Here is an 18,069-nt window from a genome sequence, read left to right on the forward strand (position 1 = left end):
TCACACACACAGGGACTCCATTTTTTAAAGGAGATATAACATTCTTTATACTAACAGCAGTTATAATCAAGTGCATGTAAATCAGGACATTGATTAGAAGGTACTTTTTAAAAAACAAAAGACCTGGATACAGGTGCTGAGAGGAGGAATTATAGAAGCAAAAGCAATGACATTTAAAAATATTGTGAAACAGACTGGGTCTCTCAGGCCCAATTGCCAACCTGGGTGATCCTTTTTGCACGTATTTCTTGAGAGAGCTTTAGCATTATTGCAATTTGCTAAGCATTTACTACATGCACTATCTGACTTATCTTCAAAATAACCCTATAACTTCTGCTTAAGACAAAGGAAACTGAAGCTCATAGTGGCTAAATAACTTACCAAATGTTATACACCTAATAAGCGATGATGGTGGAATTTCAACTGGCTTCAAACCCAAACTCTTAAGCTTCTTTTGGAGAAGGCAGCATAACTGTGGGTAAGAATTTGTACATGGTTTAGTTCTGATAAACAACGTTTTTAAATGATATTCTCTTACATGAAAATAATAATAGACAAGAAGAGATTGCACTCTGCACTATTTACAGAGATTACTCATGTGAAGAGTTATAACCTCTGAAATTGTTTTAGTCTGAATACTTTCATACAGGTTGCTCTAAATGAAAGAATTTAACTGTGTGCTGTTGGGATTGTGGACTGAGTGAAGAGTGGAATGCCAGCATGCCTTGCAGTAAAATAAAGTCTTTATTTACCCTTATTTCTTCTAACATGAAAAATTTGAGTACTTTCATAATATTTCTTAAGAGTGTCTATCACTTCTGATACTGTTGCCAGCTACTGCAATACTTTGATGATGTTCTATAACATCATATTCTTCTATTTTTCTTCTGTGTTTTTATTCCTTTTGACTTCTCTGTGGGCTGTTCCACTTGTCTATCAAATGTTGATGTCCACATTCACTTTCTGCAAATATCATATCTTGGGAATCTTATAGCTTTTATATCTGGTAGCTCAAGCCAGAAAACAAAAGTGATGTTATTTATACATCATTAATACTTCTGTTTAAGTGCATATAATATATGATATCAGTATTTTTTGCTAACATGCTTAAGTTTTTTAAAGACTATTTAAAATTGAGACTTTATATTTTAGAGCACTGTTAAACTTACAGTAAAATTGAGGGAGAGGTAAAGAGACTCCCGTGTACTCCCTGCCCCCTACACACTACATCCCTCATCAGATTGGTACATTTGTTATAATAGACAAACCTACGATGACACACCATAATCATCAAAGTCCTCAGTTTACACTGCAGTTCACACTTTGTATTTTACATTGCATGAATTTGGACAAATGTAAAATGACTTGTATCCATCACTGTATATCGTACTGAGTACTTTTACTGCCCTAAAAATCTTCCGTACTCTGCCTATTTATCCTCTTACTCCCAGCACCAACTCCTGGCAACCACTTACTTTTTTATTGTCTTTATAGTTTCACCTTCTCCTGCATATCATGTAGTTGGAATCACAGTATGTAGCTTTTTCAGTCTACATACTGGCTGGAATATTGGTTCCTTTTACCTAGTAATATGTAATTAAGTTTCCTCCATGTCTTTTCGGGGCCTGATACCTCTTTATCCTCAAATAATATTCCATTATCTGGATGGACCACTATTTATTTATGCAAGAAAGACATTTTGATTGTTTCCAATGAATAATAAAGCTGCTTTAGACATCTACCTGCAGGTTTTTGTTTAGACATAAGTTTTAAATTCCTTTGGCTAGGAGCCAAGGAGCATGATTGCTGGATTCTATGATAAGGGTATGTTTAGTTTTGTTAAAAACCTCCAAACTGTCTTACATGATAGCTGTGCCATTTTGCATTCCCATAGGCAATATATGAGAGTTCTTGCTGCTCCACATACTCACCAGCATTTGATGTTGGTGTTCCAGCTTCTGGTCATGTTAAAATGTATTATCTTGTTGTTCTTTTAGTTTTCACTTTCCTGATGATATATGATGTGGAGCACCTTTTCATGTGCCTGTTTGCAAAATTTCTTTGGTGAGGTGTCTGTAGATGTCTTTGGCCCATTTTAAATATCAAGTTGTTTCTTTTTATTGTTGAGTTTTAAGAATTCTTTGTATAATTTGTATTGTGGTCCTTTATCAGGTGTGTCTTTTACAAATATTTTCTCCCAGCCTGTGGCTTATCTTCAACATTATATTTTATACTATTAACTATATAGAATTCCAAATTGCAGAAAACACAAAGACAAAAATGACCAACAGAAAAGGCTTAAATGCTTGAAAAATAATATTACACATATATTTATGGATAATGAAATATAATTTAAAAGCATTAAAACATGTCTGGAGAAAGAAATGATGAACAGCAAATTGAGAAGAAAGTTTAACTCTGAGAAGGGGTACTAAGAAAGGATCAGTGAGGAGTAGATAGGATTTTAAAATTCAGATTAAACAACTGTTGACTCAAATATGATAAAACTTTATATCAAGAATGTTGGATTATGTTCCTCTCTATTATTTAAAAAGGAAAAATAAAAATCAGGATGAGTTTTATTGTTTTCATACCTATGACCTTGGTGAATCCATTACTTTAACCTTCTCTTTTTAGGTTTCAATTTCTTTATAAGTTTCCATTTTAAAATTCTAGGAATACTTTTATGGTGTTATATTTCACTACTTTTCTAGGTATATCCTTATTTATAAAATGTGAAACTTCAAATGTTTGCTTTAAGCAATACATTCAAATTATGTAATTTATAAGGAGGGTTTAAACTCATTTTTACTGCAGTGTTTGTGTTGAAATAAGTGCCCTCACTTGAATTCAGACTGTTCTATTAACTGAGTAAATAACTCATGGTCAGTAGCTTGAAAGGACATCACTGTTTTAAATATAGAATGTGCTATATGATGCTAGATTGGGTCTACACAAAAAGGAGGTATGTGCTCAAAAATTTTTCCCACTTATATTTTAATTAAAAAATTTTAATTACAGTTGACATTAAACAATATACTAGTTTTAGGTGTACAGTGTACTAGACATTTATATAACTTATTAAGTGATCCCCCTGGTAAGTCTAGTACCCATTGATACCATACATAGTTATTACAGTATTATTGATGGTATTTTCTATGCTGTTCTTCACATTCTTGTGACTTTTTTTGTAACTACCAACTTGTACTTCCTAATTCTCCACCTTTTTCATCTAGCTCCCCAATCCCCTTCCCATTTGGCAAGCATCAGTTTGTTCTCTGTATCTATGACTTTGTTTTTGTTTTATCTATTCATTTATTTTGACTTTCAGTTTGCACATGTAAGTGAAATCATATGGTATTTGTTTTTCTTTGTCTGACTTATTTCACCTAGCATAATACCCACTGGGTCCATCCATAAAAGCATATTTTCATTCAATTCACAGATCAGGATTTCCCATGGGTAGTGCATTCAAACCCCAAGCTAAAATTTCTAGAAAATGTTTCCAAAATGACTTAGCAAATCATGACTACTTCATTTCTAAATGGTTCTTGAAGTAGACAAAAAAGAAAATATGGGCTTCTGGGCTTCTGGGCTTCTTGCTGACTGAGGCCCCCAGCCATACCCCAGGGCAGGGAGAACAGTGATCTGGGCAGACCTTTCTTCCTCCATACTGAGCCAAACCAGAATCACCAACAGCAATTGAGTCCTTTAAAAATATCTCCAAAAGTGAAAGTTTACATAGTATAGCTGGGCCTTGAAACACTCATAGGCCCCAGAAGTGAAGAACTGAAGAACTTTTGGTCCTGCTCAGTTTCTCTGGATAAGTTGATATCCATCCCTGCTTCTTAATTACATTAGATGGGACTTGCTTTCCACAGGGATATGAAGGAACGTCAAGACTCTTAATTGCCTACATGAAGGGAATCATTCAGGATGCATGGGCTGATAAAAGGGAGAACGAGAGAAAAGAGAGAGGCTTTCATGCAAGACCTAGAATAAATGATTGGGTGCCCTTTGCACTGCCCTTCACACTCACACTCACACTCATTTTAATATGGATCAGAGGTGATTTATATGTTGACCTCTACTTCTGTTTGCTCATCTAAGCGGGAACAGGTCTTTCTGAAGTCTTTACTTGTTTCCTCTTTCATCTTATCCTCCAATTCTTAAATTCTCTAAATCCTCAAATGTCAAGTCTATCAAACTCATTTATAAATGAGTTTGGAGTGCCATGGTATTTTGGAGATCTGTGGATAGGAGTAACTATCTTAATTCCTTTGAATTGGGGTTGGGAGTAGGGAAGAATAAAAGGCATGACCCTATGGACACTGAGATAGAAGTCAAATGCTTGGTTAGGTTATAATAGGATCTTGAGCCCAGAGCCTAAAGTAAGTGCTATTTACCTAATAAAAAAAGAAATCTCATATTTGAAGGCATCACCTACCAATTCTGGGGAAATTGAATTAGAAACATATGAGACTTCACTGAACTTTATAAAGTTGTCTGTGCCCAGGAGCTATTTTCTAGGAAGCTACACTTAAGCTTCTAATGGGAGGTCATTTTTATCAGGTTCCTGCTTAAGGGTTTGTAGATATCAGTATATGTGTGCAAGGTCAGCTGTGTAAAAAACTAAAGGTAGCATATGTTCTGATGCATCTGGAGTTTTTGAGAGGAATGGGGGCATGGAGTTGGAGACAGAAATGAAGATAAAGCACAAATGTCAGCCAGACTGAAAAATGGTGAAGAAATTAATAAGATTTTTAGAAGAACATTATCAACACAAGCTTTGAGAGTGAATAGAACTATTCATTCTGAAGGAATGAATCAAGGCTAGAGTTTATTACACTAATCATAGCTTAGAAGGGAATTTGATGAAAAACCAGACCACTATCACCCTATAAGGGAAGATGGGGGCTAGAGTGGGAAGAAAGAAAGATTTGGGAAGACATCAGTGAAGCCCCATGCAGAGGACTGCACCTGAAGGTGACCAGATGCACAGGAGTTGGGAGCTGGCCCAACTTCTGCTAGAGAGATCACTGTCCATCTTGACCTAAGCCACCAATTACAGGATCCACTACATTTAGGACAGCTCCACACACATTTGTGGACAGTCCTGTTGTTCTCCTGGTTATCATATAGGAAAAGCTCCCAACTAGAGATGCCCATCTATCACCATTGATTATTCATTAGGAAGAACAATCTATGCCCCAATACTTTGCAAGGTCTTATCTGAACTGTTTCCAGTAGAAACCTCCCTCTTTTCAATGACCCAAGACAGACATAGGCTTCTTTAAAAAGAAGCTGGATCCTTGACATTAAAAAGGACAGTGTATAAAATCTTTAAAAACAAAAAAGCCTTGGCTGGCATAGCTCAGTGGATTGAGCTTGGGCTGTGAACCAAAGTGTTGCAGGTTCAGTTCCCAGTCAGGACACATACCTGGGTTGCAGGCCACAGCCCCCAGGAACCGCACATTGATGTTTCTCTCTCTCTCTCTTTCTCCCTCCCTTCCTTCTATAAAAATAAAATAAATAAAATCTTAAAAAAAAAAGGACAGTGTAATTTGGAAGGGAAGAGCCTCTGCACCTGTACACAGGTGAAACTGTAGCGAGAACAAGCTCCAGTGTCCTCCTGAATCAGGAGACATGAAACCCAGTCCTGATGTCAGGGAGGACCTTTCATCCTGCCTCCAGGCATGCAACCCCTATCATCATGCTGCTTGACTCAACCCTATGGTTCTTTGGGCATTTATACATGAACCATCTGTTCCATAAATGGTTGCATTTAGGTTTTAAAAAACTGAGGATTTTTCATTCCTTTCAGTATACTGGTATGTTTTTTCCTTGGGAATCTATAAATTTCTTCCCCAAGATAAGCAGTGTAAAAATATTATTTTTGTCAAACCCAACTAATCAGTATATTTAAGAAGTCCCATAGGCCTACTGAGAATGCATCCTAATTCTATTTTTTAAAAATATGATTCTATTTCTTAAACTATTACCTAGAAATAATTCAGTAATTCTTCCACTGCCACCTTTTGCTTCTCACATCAGCTGGTTTCATTTTTTATTATTATTATTTTTCTTTGTTTTCAAGTGTTCATCCCCAGGCAGCCCTTTTGACAGCTGGTCTCTGACTCTGGCTTGCTGTTTTGATCTTGCCTTGCCTTCTCCTGCTGGTCCTAGTGTGTGTTCTCTACCCCAGTAATTGACTCCTGGCAGATTCCTGTTTTTGAATTGCTAGTGACTGTGGCCAGTACATCAGTATAATTTTAGTGAAGGCAGAAAGGGGAAAAGTTGTGCAATTCATCTGTTCCTCTTAATCTCTTTCCCAGAAGAAAAAAATCTGGGAAAACTAATAGGGAAGTGCAATAGAAAAGGTCAGTACAAGCCCTGGCTGGCATAGCTCAGGGGATTGAGCGTGGGCTGCAAATCAAAGTGTCACAGATTCAATTCCCAGTCAGGGCACATGCCTGGGTTGCAGGCCACGGCCCCCAGCAACCGCACATTGGTGTTTCTCTCTCTCTCTTTCTGCCTCCCTTCCCTCTCTAAAAATAAATAAATAAAATCTTAAAAAAAAAAAGAAAAGGTCAGTACAGATTGCTGTGCTTCTGAGGACAGAAAAGATTATACAGGCACTCAGACTGTGCTAGAGAAGTTGAGTCCTGAGTTAACCATGAAGAGCCTACAGCACTTTCGCTGTGACTCCTCCCCAGCCTACCACCCTCAGGCTGCTACTTGTGATGGCTGATAGAGTCAAAGGAATCCATTTAGGAACTCTGTAGTCCTGGTTCATCAAATGTCATCACAGGACACTGCATCAGCCCAGACCTGGAAACACCTGGCCAGCCTAATAACTTCTTTACATTTCTTTTAGTGTTGTACATAGCTATTCTTGGCTGGTTGGTTCATTCTGATGGCAATTTAGTTACTTTAAACTTTCTAGCTCATATACAAATTGGCCACTGCTTTCTTTGTCCCCATACATCCGTCAAAATAGAACCTGGAGGACACATGACTATTTACATCTCTGTAATTACTCCTGTCTTTAGGCAGATGTCATGTCTAATAATACCAATAGCCAAATATATAGTACTTATGGGCCATGAGCTGTTTAAGTGCTTTACATACTGTCCATTAACTCATTTAATATTCATAATAACTCTATGAGGAAGGTACTTTTATCATCTTCATTTTACAGAGGAGAAAACTGAGCAGAGATTAAATAACTGCCCAATCTCTTGTAGATAATCAATGGTGAAGCTAAAATTCGAATTCATTGTCTACCCTACAAAGTCTAAATTTTCAATCATTAAATTATTAAATAGTCTTTATATAACCATCAGTGACTAGCAAAAAGTATAAAAAAACATGAGAGCTTAATGAAAAATATGAATAAATTAAATTGGAGATGTTAAAAGTTAACTCTATAGCAAAAGCTTTAATGTGATAAATATTTTACTTGATACATGTTCCACCCATATTAGGAAACTAACACATAGAGTGTTATGACCCCTTGGGTAGGGCCAGGATTAAATTCATCTTTTGACTTCACATCCAGAGCTCTGCCTACTCTGCGAGTGATCTCTTTATACCCGGCCCCTGGAACTACAGGATGCCAAATGGGCTGCTCTCTGAGGCTGTGGATCAGCTAAAGACTTCACTAGAATCTTTTTGCATAATGAGAGATAAATGCAGAGAGACATCTGTACCCATGGAACTGTGGTATCTGCTGGCTCTCAAGTGGCTCTCTCAAATCAAAAGTAGTGAAGTCTTGGTTTTCTACCTGCCTCACCAATAATCAGATGCCCTTGATTCCACATAAGAATAGGGAGAGGAAAAATCCAGGGCTGGCTCTTCAGTATCATGTCCCATTTTTCAAGAACAAGAAGGCTTGAGCACAAAAGTCAGATGATACAGACCCCAGCTTGTGGGGTCCACCACGTTGTGGATGAGACACGAGACATTCACATGGACTATTGAGTCCTGTGGAGGAAAAGGGCAAGCATGGATTTTCTCACAAGGGAGAAAAAGCTGCTCCCCTTGCTGTGACCAGCCTTTTTTGGGTTTCCTGGCACATTACATGATGGTCCTCATTTACTATGCATAGGTTGGCTTTAGGTGATTACCTTTTACAGAAAACAAAGGAGCTGATGCCACTGATCACATCACAGAAGAAGGATATTTGCAAATGCAAAGGGAAAAGTAGTTGAACCAGTTATACTCCCCTATACTGGGGAGTTTTAGCATGGATTTTAGGAAGTTACAGTAAGTACTTGCTGTCTCAATTCAGGGTGAGGGAGTTGCAGCAAAAGCAAGTCTCAAAGTGGCCCAGGTACATTGTAGGCCTGATTCCCCACAGGAGAACCTATCCGTGAGTGTGGGTCCTGTGCATCTCTGAGTGGGAGATGAGCCCACGCCACACAGAATGGTCTCCTACAGTCAGATGCTCTTTGCTCTTCTTCGAATCCTCCTGAAGATCATTGATGTAATTGTTTATTTCAAATGACATCTTTGCCTTTTGTCTTTCATGACAAACAAATCTCTCACCAAGCCTAGAATTCAGATATAACTTTAAAAAATGTTTTAAGTAGTACAATAACATAATCGAGGGTCCTACAGCTAGGAGAGTTTTAGTTTATGAATAGAGGTACAAGGGTTCTAAGCTACCGCTTTTCATGATTTTTTTGAAGTCATGATCACCTCACTATTTCCACTTTGCCAGTGAAACTAAAACTTACCCAATATACCTCACATGGCTTTAAACATCATATGATGTAATGTATTTAGGTAGCAATATTTTATCATGTTATGCAATTCAGGTTTTCTCTTTCCCTTGGCACTCTTTATTCTCAATCACCTTTAGTAAAATGTTTCATTTTTCAATTCACCCATAGCAAACAACAAAAGGTTAGTCCATAATCTTGTAGAGAAAAAATAACTTTGGGGAATTTTATGAGGTGGCTTTCTAATCCAAGCATAGGACTCCAGTCTGAGTCTTTGTTTAGAGAGGAGTTTTTTACAAGCTGTTTCTCCACAAAAGGCACTTTGGTTGCTTTACAGTAACCACACCTCTTTCTGTGGGGAGACAATCATGTTATGGCTCTTCCAGCTAAACAGTCACATTCTATTCTTCCCATTGATTTCAGGGAAGGAGATTCATTAGAATGCAATGCTTTCTTTTCAATCTTAGCTCCCTATAGCCCCATCGCATGCAATCTACTAACTTAAAGTGGTAATTTGTTAGTTATTAAATTTTAATTTTAGAAGAGCTAGAATGCAAGTAAGCAAAACAAAAATCAATCACCTAAATTCTACCACCAAGGGGAAACCCAGTTATAGCATTGTAGTGTTGATGACTATACTCTCAGATAGCTTTCTAGGTAAATAGTAGTCAAAAGTGTTTTCATACATATAAATATATATACTGAGATCTATCCAGAAAAAGTCCAGCCAAGGTTAATATAATGAGAAAGGTTTGCATGACATTGATGTAACCTGGCAGCCAAAGAGGGTGGACTGGAATGTGCATGCATGAACAATGATGACTTCACTGTACTAGTCAGTGCGGTTGGTACATGCCATTAAGTGAGCATGTGTTCTTTGTGACTGTCACATTCAAAATGACTGAGCAAGTAGAGCAACAAATCTACATAAAATTTTGCATTAAACTTGAACGTTCCTCTACAGAAACTATTCAGATGATTCAGAAGGCCACAGCTATGGGTAACTGGTGACTGGCAGCTTCAATGCACCTGTTCATATATCATGTTTCATGCAGATTTTTTTGTGAAACATCAAATCACCCAGGTGACTCAGACCCCTTACAGCCCAGATTTGGTGCTCTGTGACTTCTGGCTTTTCCCCAAATTAAAATCACCTTTGAAAGGGAAGAGATTTCAGACCATCGATGACAGTTGGGAAAATACAATGGGGCAGCTGATGGTAATTAGGAGAACTGTGTGAGGTCCCAAGTTGCCTCTTTTGAAGGGGACTAAAGCATCATTGTCCTACGTACAAAGTTTCTTGTATCTTGCATCTTCTTCAATAAATGTCTCTATTTTTCATATTACTTGGCTGGTTACTCTCTGGACAGATCTTGTATGTATTTGTATTTATTTAGTACATATACTAAATAAATATATGTATTCATTTAAATAAATAATACTTTTATAATACATATTTATTAAATATGATACATTTATTTAGATCTCAAAAGTGTTTTATATATAAATACTCATCTATGTATCTATATACACAACATTTGAGTACTATTTACATAAAAAACTACCTGAGATGATTATATATATATAATCTCCAACAATCTGAATTTCATACACTCAAACTAGGATATGTTTTGAATATATGTGTGTGTGTATATATATATATTTGAGTGTCTGTGTGTTTTAAAAATATGAAACCATATGTTCTATCATGTTTTGGATTTTTTTTCATTTACAAACATATTAAACATTTCCTAGGCCACGAATGAACCACACAACAGTATGGATGAATGCCAAAAATATATTCAATAATACTGAATGAAAGAAGCTTTACCCAAAATAGTACCTATTGTATGAGTCCATTAATATGATGATCTATAGCAGATAAAGCTTATCTATCATGGAAAAAATCAGAAAATTTGCTTTGGCAGAATGGGGCAGGTAGTAAGGATATGAAAAAACTGAACTTTCTGGGGTGGCTATAATGTTCTATATTTTGACAGGGGTTTTGGTTACACAGGCATATGCATGTGTCAAAATTCATCAAATGGTCCACTTAAAACTTGTACATTTTATTGTATGTAAATTTTACATAAGGAAAGAACAACAAATACTAAGTTCTAATTAATAACATGCATGCTAAAGTGTTTAGGGTGAGTGAACAGGTGTCTGCATCTTATTTTGAAGTGCATTTTTTAAAAAGATAGATGGAGCCCCGGCCAAGTATGTTGGTTGGTTAGAGCAACATCCCAATACATGAAGGGTTCAGGTTAGGTCACCCGGTCAGGGCACATACAAGAAATAACAAAGGTGAAACAAATCAATGTCTCCCTCTTTCCTTCTTCCTCTCTCTTTTTAAAATCAATTAATTAAAAATGTCCTAAAAACAAATAAAAAAGATAAATGGAGAGAGGGATAGATAGATGGAAAGATAAGTGATAGAGACAATATAGTAAAATAACAATTATAGCATTAAGTAGGAGGTATGTAAATGTTCACTGTACAATTTCTTCAACTTTTCTGTAAGTTTCAAAATTTTTCATAATGAAATATTAGTGAGAAAAAGAACATATAATGTGTGTTTATGTCAAAAATGTTTTCATACATTTTAAAGGACTGATAAAATCTACAACATTTAGAGAATGGAATACAATTTGATCACTGTTGAACATTAGGTTGTTTAAATTTTTACACTATAATCCATGCTACAAAAAAAACCAACCTTACGCCTAGATATTTGGACACTTATCTTACTAGATCCTTAAGGTAACTTTCTATGAGGATAATTAATAAGTCAATGAAGAATTAAAAATTTGGATTCTTATTTTCATTCAGAAGGTTTGGGAAGATAGTGGTGTAGGCAGACATAGCTCACCTCTTCTCACAACCACATCAAAATTACAACTAAAATATACAACAATCATCACTCAGAACCATCAGAAATCAAGTTTAGTGGAAATATGACAACTACAGAATTAAAGAAAACACAAACACCCAGACTGGTAGGAGGGCACAGACATGGAACAGGCTGGTCCCACACCCATATGTGTTGGATAAAAATTCAGGAGGTATATCTCAGGAGTGAGGAGCCCCAGCCCCACACCAAACCTCCAAGCCCAGGGTTCCAATGCGAGGAAAATAAGTCCCCACAACTTCTGACTGCAAAAACCAGTGAGGATTGAGTCAGTGGAAGAAACTTCTGGAGCTCCAAGCAGTTCCTCTTAAAGAACCCACACATTGACTCACCTACTCAGCCTCACTGTCTCTGGGATCCAGTACCAGGGTAGCAGCTTGAAAGGCACTGGTGGCAGACAGGGAGAAACTGAAGTGGCTGGCATCAAGGCTGGCACATTGTCCCTTTTCTAAAACTTCCCTCACAGAGCCAAAGAGCTGGCAGGCTGGTGCCATATCTGAGACTCCATCAACTTGACTAACACTGTTTTACCCACTTTGGAGACCCCTAGAGATTCCACCCCACCCAAATTACATGCCACCCAAGCTGCTTTTCCATATGAATGGCTGGTCTTGGCTCATGCTTCACAACTTCTTAAGTCCTATCAAACAAGCAACAGCTGGCCTCAGTGAGCTCCAGGCCCCACACTAGCAGCATCCAGCCTAGATTCACAGCTTGGCTTCACCTGGGAATCTCCAAGCCCAGCACAAGTAGCAGCAATATCAGATTGCTTTATAGCTCAGGTGACCCCAGGCAAAACACAAGTGGGGGCTGACCTTGGCCTGCACCACTCAGAAACTCCAGGGCCAGTGCATTCAGTGGACAGCAACAGAGCACATTGGAGAACCACCACCCTGCCCCTGCACAGCTGATCCTCCATGGAGAGTGGAGGCTGGTGGTAAGTGGTCACAGCCAGTCCTTGCAGCTGACTGGCCTGGGTAAATCCCTCCCATTGATCTGCCAACAGCAATCAAGGCTCAAGTACAAGAGGAGGGTGTATTTGGCCCACACAAAGGGTGCACCTTGAGTACCCAGCTTGGGTGATAGGGGAGGCTGTGCCACTGGACCATACAGGACACCTACTACATTACGCCACACTACCAAGATGTGGAGTCAAAGCAGCTTTACCTAATACATAGAGACAAACACAGGGAGGCTGCCAAAACGAGGAAACAAAGAAACATGGCACAAGTGAAAGAACAGATCAAAACTCAGAAAAAGAGCCAAACAAAATCTATCAGATGCAGAGTTCAAAGCACTGATTATAAGGATGTTCAAGGAACTTAGTGAGGAACCCAGCAACATAAAAAGAATCCAGTCAGAAATGAAGGATAGACTAACTGAAATAAAGAATGATTTACAGGGAAACAGTAGAGTGGGTAAAGTTGAGAATCAAATCGATGATTTGGAACATAAGGAAGCAAAACAAAAAAACAAACAACCCCTAAACAATCAGAACAATGAGAAGAAAGAAGAATCCAAACAAATAAGGATAATATAAGCAGCCTCTGGGACAAATTCAAGAGGTCCAACATTCACATAATAGGGGTGCCAGAAGGACAAGAGAAAGAGCAAGAAATTGGAAGTCTATTTGAAAATAATGAAAGAAAACTTCCCTAACTTAGCGAAGGAAATAGACATGCAAGTCCAGGAAGCACAGAGTTCTAAAGAAGATGGATGCAAAGAGGCCCACCCCAACACACATCCAACACACAAGGTGCACCCTATGATCCAACACACATCATAATTAAAATTATTACAGGGGAGTTCCCATAAGACTTTCAGCTGATTTCTCAAAGGAAACTTTGTAGGCTAGAAGGGATTGGCAAGAAATATTCAAAGTCATGGAGAGCAGGGACCTACAGACAAGATTGCTCTGCCCAGCAAAGCTATCATTTAGAATCGAAGGGCTTCCCAGGCAAGAAAAAACTAAAGGAGTTCATCATCACCAAACCATTATTATATGAAATGTTAACCCTTATTTAAGAAAAAGATCAAAACTATGAACAATACAATGTCAAAAGTACATACCATGAACAACTGAATCTAAAAAACAAACAAGAAGAACAGAGACAGAATCATGGGTACAGACAGTGTTTTGATGGTTGCTAGATGGGAGTTGGGTGTGGGGGAATGGATCAAGAGGTGAGGGGACTGAGAAGTAGAAATAGGTAGTTACAGAATAGCCACGGGGATGTAAAGTACAGCACAGGAAATAGAGTAGCCAAAGAACTTGTACACATGGCGCATGGATATGAACAATGGTGGGGGGATTGCTTGAAGGAGTGCGGTCATGCGTGTAGGAGGGAAGCAAAAGGGGAAAATCAGGACAACTGTAATAGCATAGTCAATAAAATATAATAAAAGAAAAGAAACGTGGGACAATTTTCTCAAATAGTAAAGAGATTTTCTATCTTCATATTTCCTAAGAGTATATCCATAAAGATTCAGTTTTTTTCTTTTGTAATCTTTTCTAATCAGTTTGAGACCTTTAGTGGAATATTCTTATCATTTACTTTTTTTGTTTTCTCCCTTAGCATTTCAAGATCAAGAAAAAAAAGACTTAAAAGAAAAGAGATAATTTTCAATGCTCTCTAAAATTAATGATATCAGTCTCAGGGACCCAAATGGTGATATGTGCCCAAGCTCTTTTCATGATTTGAAATGGAGTCAGAACTTAGCCAGAAATTATTTGACTGAAAACAAAAGTCAGTTTATAAATGTTCTATCGAGTCTTTTCTGTCTGTGAACATCCAATGAATATACACAAGATACAAGAATAGGGGAGGTATTTACCCTTCATGCTATGAGACTATGCATTGAAAAAAACATCATTTGGAGTTGTATGTGGGTTATCAGCAAACTTTATAAAAACTCAGTGAATGCCATGCTTGGATTACTTATTTAAATGATGATCAAAAGACTTTACATTCTTTTTTTAAAAAAAGCTTGTACAATCTGTGCAACAATTCAGTGTGCCAGAAGGGGCAGCACAGAAAACATTCACTTGGCTACCGTTCTCATCCCTCTCATTGTGGTGTGGCTTACAGTCCCTTTTTATCCTTTTCTTTTGGCTATTTTAGCAACAGATGAAACCACTGAAGCCACTCAGCAGACAAACACACCAGCTCATGGGCCAGAGGACAATTTCCCTTTCCCAGCAGTGGCTCAGGGCTCAGATGCCCTTTATAGGAGCAGCCCACTTCACAAATAGTTCTTTTATTTGATAGCATAGAGCAAAATAACAATGAAAGTTTGCCTAGTGAAACCCCTGAAATTAACACTTTAGACCTAACTGTCACTTTATTTTAAAGTGAATACAAGATAATGTTTAAAATATTTAATGTTTATTGTATTATTTTCATTATCATTTAGTCCCTTATATCTCCTTTCCCCTGGTAATCACCACATAGTGACCATGCCCATGAGTCCTTTTTCCTTTTTGCTCAATCTCTCCATCTCCTAACCCTCTCCCCCATGGTTAGCTGTCATCTGCTCACCATCTATGAGTCTGTCTCTGTTTTGCTTGTTAGTTCAGTTTGTTCACTAGATTCCTCATATGAGTGAAATCATATGGTATTTGTCTTTCTCTGACTGGCTTATTTCACTTAGCATAACGTTCTCTAGGTTCATCCATACTATTGCAAAAGGTAAATTTTTCTTCTTTTTTATAGTCAAGTAGTATTCCATTGTGTAAATGTCCCATAGTTGTTTTATCCACTCATCTACTGATGGACACTTGGACTACTTCCATATCTTGGCTGCTGTAAATAATGCCACAATGAACATGGGGGTGCTTATGTTCTTTCAACTTAGTGTTTTGAGTTCCTTCAGAAATATCCCCAGAAGTGGAATTTCTGGGTTAAAAGGGAGATCCATTTTTAATTTTTTGAGGTATCTCCATACTGCTTTCCATAGTGGCTGAGCAAGTCTGCATTCCCATCAACAATGCAAACAAGTCCCCCTTCCTCCACATCCTCACCAGCACTTGTTTGTTGATTTGTTGATGACAGCCATTCCAATGGGTGTGAGATGGTATCTCACTATGGTTTTAATTTACATTTCTCTGATGGTTAGTGACACTGAGCATATTTTCATATGTCTATTGGCCATCTGTATGTTTTCTTTGGAGAAGTGTTTATTCAAGCCCTTTGCCCATTTTTTAATTGTGCTTTTTGTTTATATGGTATTGAGTTTTTCAAGTACTTTATAAATTTTGGATATTAACCCCTTATCAGATGCATTGGCTAATATGTTCTCCCATTCTTTGGGTTGTCTTTTTCTTTTGTTGATGATTTCCTTTGCTGCGCAAAAACTTTTTAGTTTGATGTAGTCCCATTTATCTATATCTTCTTTTGTTTCCCTTGCCTGCAGAGATATATCTGATAAAAAATTGCTACAAGCAATGTTTGAGATTTTTCCACCTATGTTTTCTTCTAGGATTTTTATGGTTTTGTGTCTAACATTTAAGTCTTTAATCTATGTTTAATTCATTCTTGTTTGTGGTATAAGAAGGTGGTTTAGTTTCGTTTTTCTGCAAATATCCATCCAATTTTCTCACCACCATTAATTGAATAAACTATCTTTAGCCCACTATATGTGCTTGATTCATCTGTTAAATATTAATTGACTATAAAGTTGTGAGTTTATTTATGGGCCCTCTATTCTGCTCCATTGATCTATGTGTCTGTTTTTATGCCAGTACCAGGCTGTTTTGATTATTATGGCCTTGTAGTATAGTTTGATATTAGGTGGCATGATTCCTCCAACTTTGTTTTTCTTTCTCAGGATTGCTGTTGATATGTGGGGTCTTTTGTGGTTCCATATACATTTTTGAAATATTTGTTGTAGTTCTGTGAAATACATCATTGGAATCTTGATAGAAGTTAAGTGGAATCTATGGATTGTTTTAGGTAGTATGGACATTTTAATGATTATTTAATTAATCTATTATTTATTATTAGATTATTTCTATCCATGAACATGGCATGTGCTTCCACATATTTGTATCTTCTTCTTTTTATATATTTTTAAATTATATTTTATTGATTATGTTATTAGAGTTGTTCTGATTTTCCTCCTTTTGCCCTCATTCACCCAGCACCCCCTACTCCCTTAGGCAATCCCCCCACCATTGTTCATGTCCATGAGTCATGTGTGTAAGTTCTTTGGCTACTCCGTTTCCTGTACTGTACTTTACATCCTCATGGATATTCTGTAACTACCTATTTGTACTTTTTTTTTTCTCAACCAGGGAATGTCTAATAAATATCTGGGAAGTTGCATCCTTTCAGGAGAAGGGGGAGCTGATTAAGAGAGTCACCCTGATCCTCTACCCTTGCATCTGAGAGGAGGCAGGCCAGAGGCCTATCCACAGGAGAAAAATAGCACCCATCTGACTTCCTGGTGCCCTCCCTATCATGCCACTAACAATGTCCACAAACCTTGACTGTGGGGGGTACTCAGGGCAGCAGCTCTGCCCACATCTGGAAGGTCAGGCCATCCCCTCAGGTGTCTTGATTGTTGATCTCCCTATGTCCTTCCTTGGTTGCAATTTCTTCTATGATCTCGTGTATCCCTTAATGAGCCTGGTGAGTCCTGTCTCTGGGTCCACTACATTGTAGATGATGCTATGCCAGTCATCACATTCCTCCTTAGTTATGGGCTTCATGGCCTAGATATGACACTTCTGTTCATTTGTCAGGACTGGGCCAACATCTTCCTCCCCTGCAGAACTGTGCCACTGGTCTAGTGAGAGGTCTGGCAGAGCCTCAGGCTGCTGCACCTTCATCTTCTCCTTGTTGTTCTTCTTCAACTTCTTTTTCCTTTTCTTATTGTTCCTCTTCTTGTCCTTATGTCTCCCCCACTTCTTCTGCCCATCCATGGAGGAAGAGGAGGAGGAGAAGAAAGAATAGGAACTAAAAGAACAAGAAGAAGAGGAGGAGGAGCTGGACCATGGTCTCTTCTGGACCTAGTGTTTGTTTCTCTCATCCACCCCAGTGGAGGTGGTGCTGGCCTTGCAGCCTTGGGATCTAGAAGCTAAACAGCTCCTGGACATCCTTACTGCTCTTCTTCTTTCTCTTTTCTCACACTTGCCCCCAAGACTGGTTATGACTCCTAGAGCCCTTGGGAGAGCCTGAGTGAGCCAGGCACACCCAACACATCTTTGTGGGAGGAAACAGTTACAAGGTGACTTTCCTATTTCTATTTCTCAGTCCCCTCACCTCTTGATCCATTCCCCCACACCCAACTCCCATCTAGCAACCATCAAAACACTGTCTGTACCCATGATTCTGTCTCTGTTCTTCTTGTTTGTTTTTTAGATTCAGTTGTTCATGGTATGTACTTTTGACATTGTATTGTTCATAGTTTTGATCTTTTTCTTAAATAAGG

General features: G+C 38.0%; 1 pseudogene; it reads right to left on the reverse strand.

Annotated features, from left to right (window-relative positions):
- Positions 1-17,123: 17,123 nt before the first annotated feature.
- Positions 17,124-17,840, reverse strand: LOC114507987 (annotated as a pseudogene).
- Positions 17,841-18,069: the final 229 nt, after the last annotated feature.

This window comes from Phyllostomus discolor, chromosome 10 (assembly GCF_004126475.2).
Source record: "Phyllostomus discolor isolate MPI-MPIP mPhyDis1 chromosome 10, mPhyDis1.pri.v3, whole genome shotgun sequence".
Lineage (NCBI taxonomy): Eukaryota > Metazoa > Chordata > Mammalia > Chiroptera > Phyllostomidae > Phyllostomus > Phyllostomus discolor.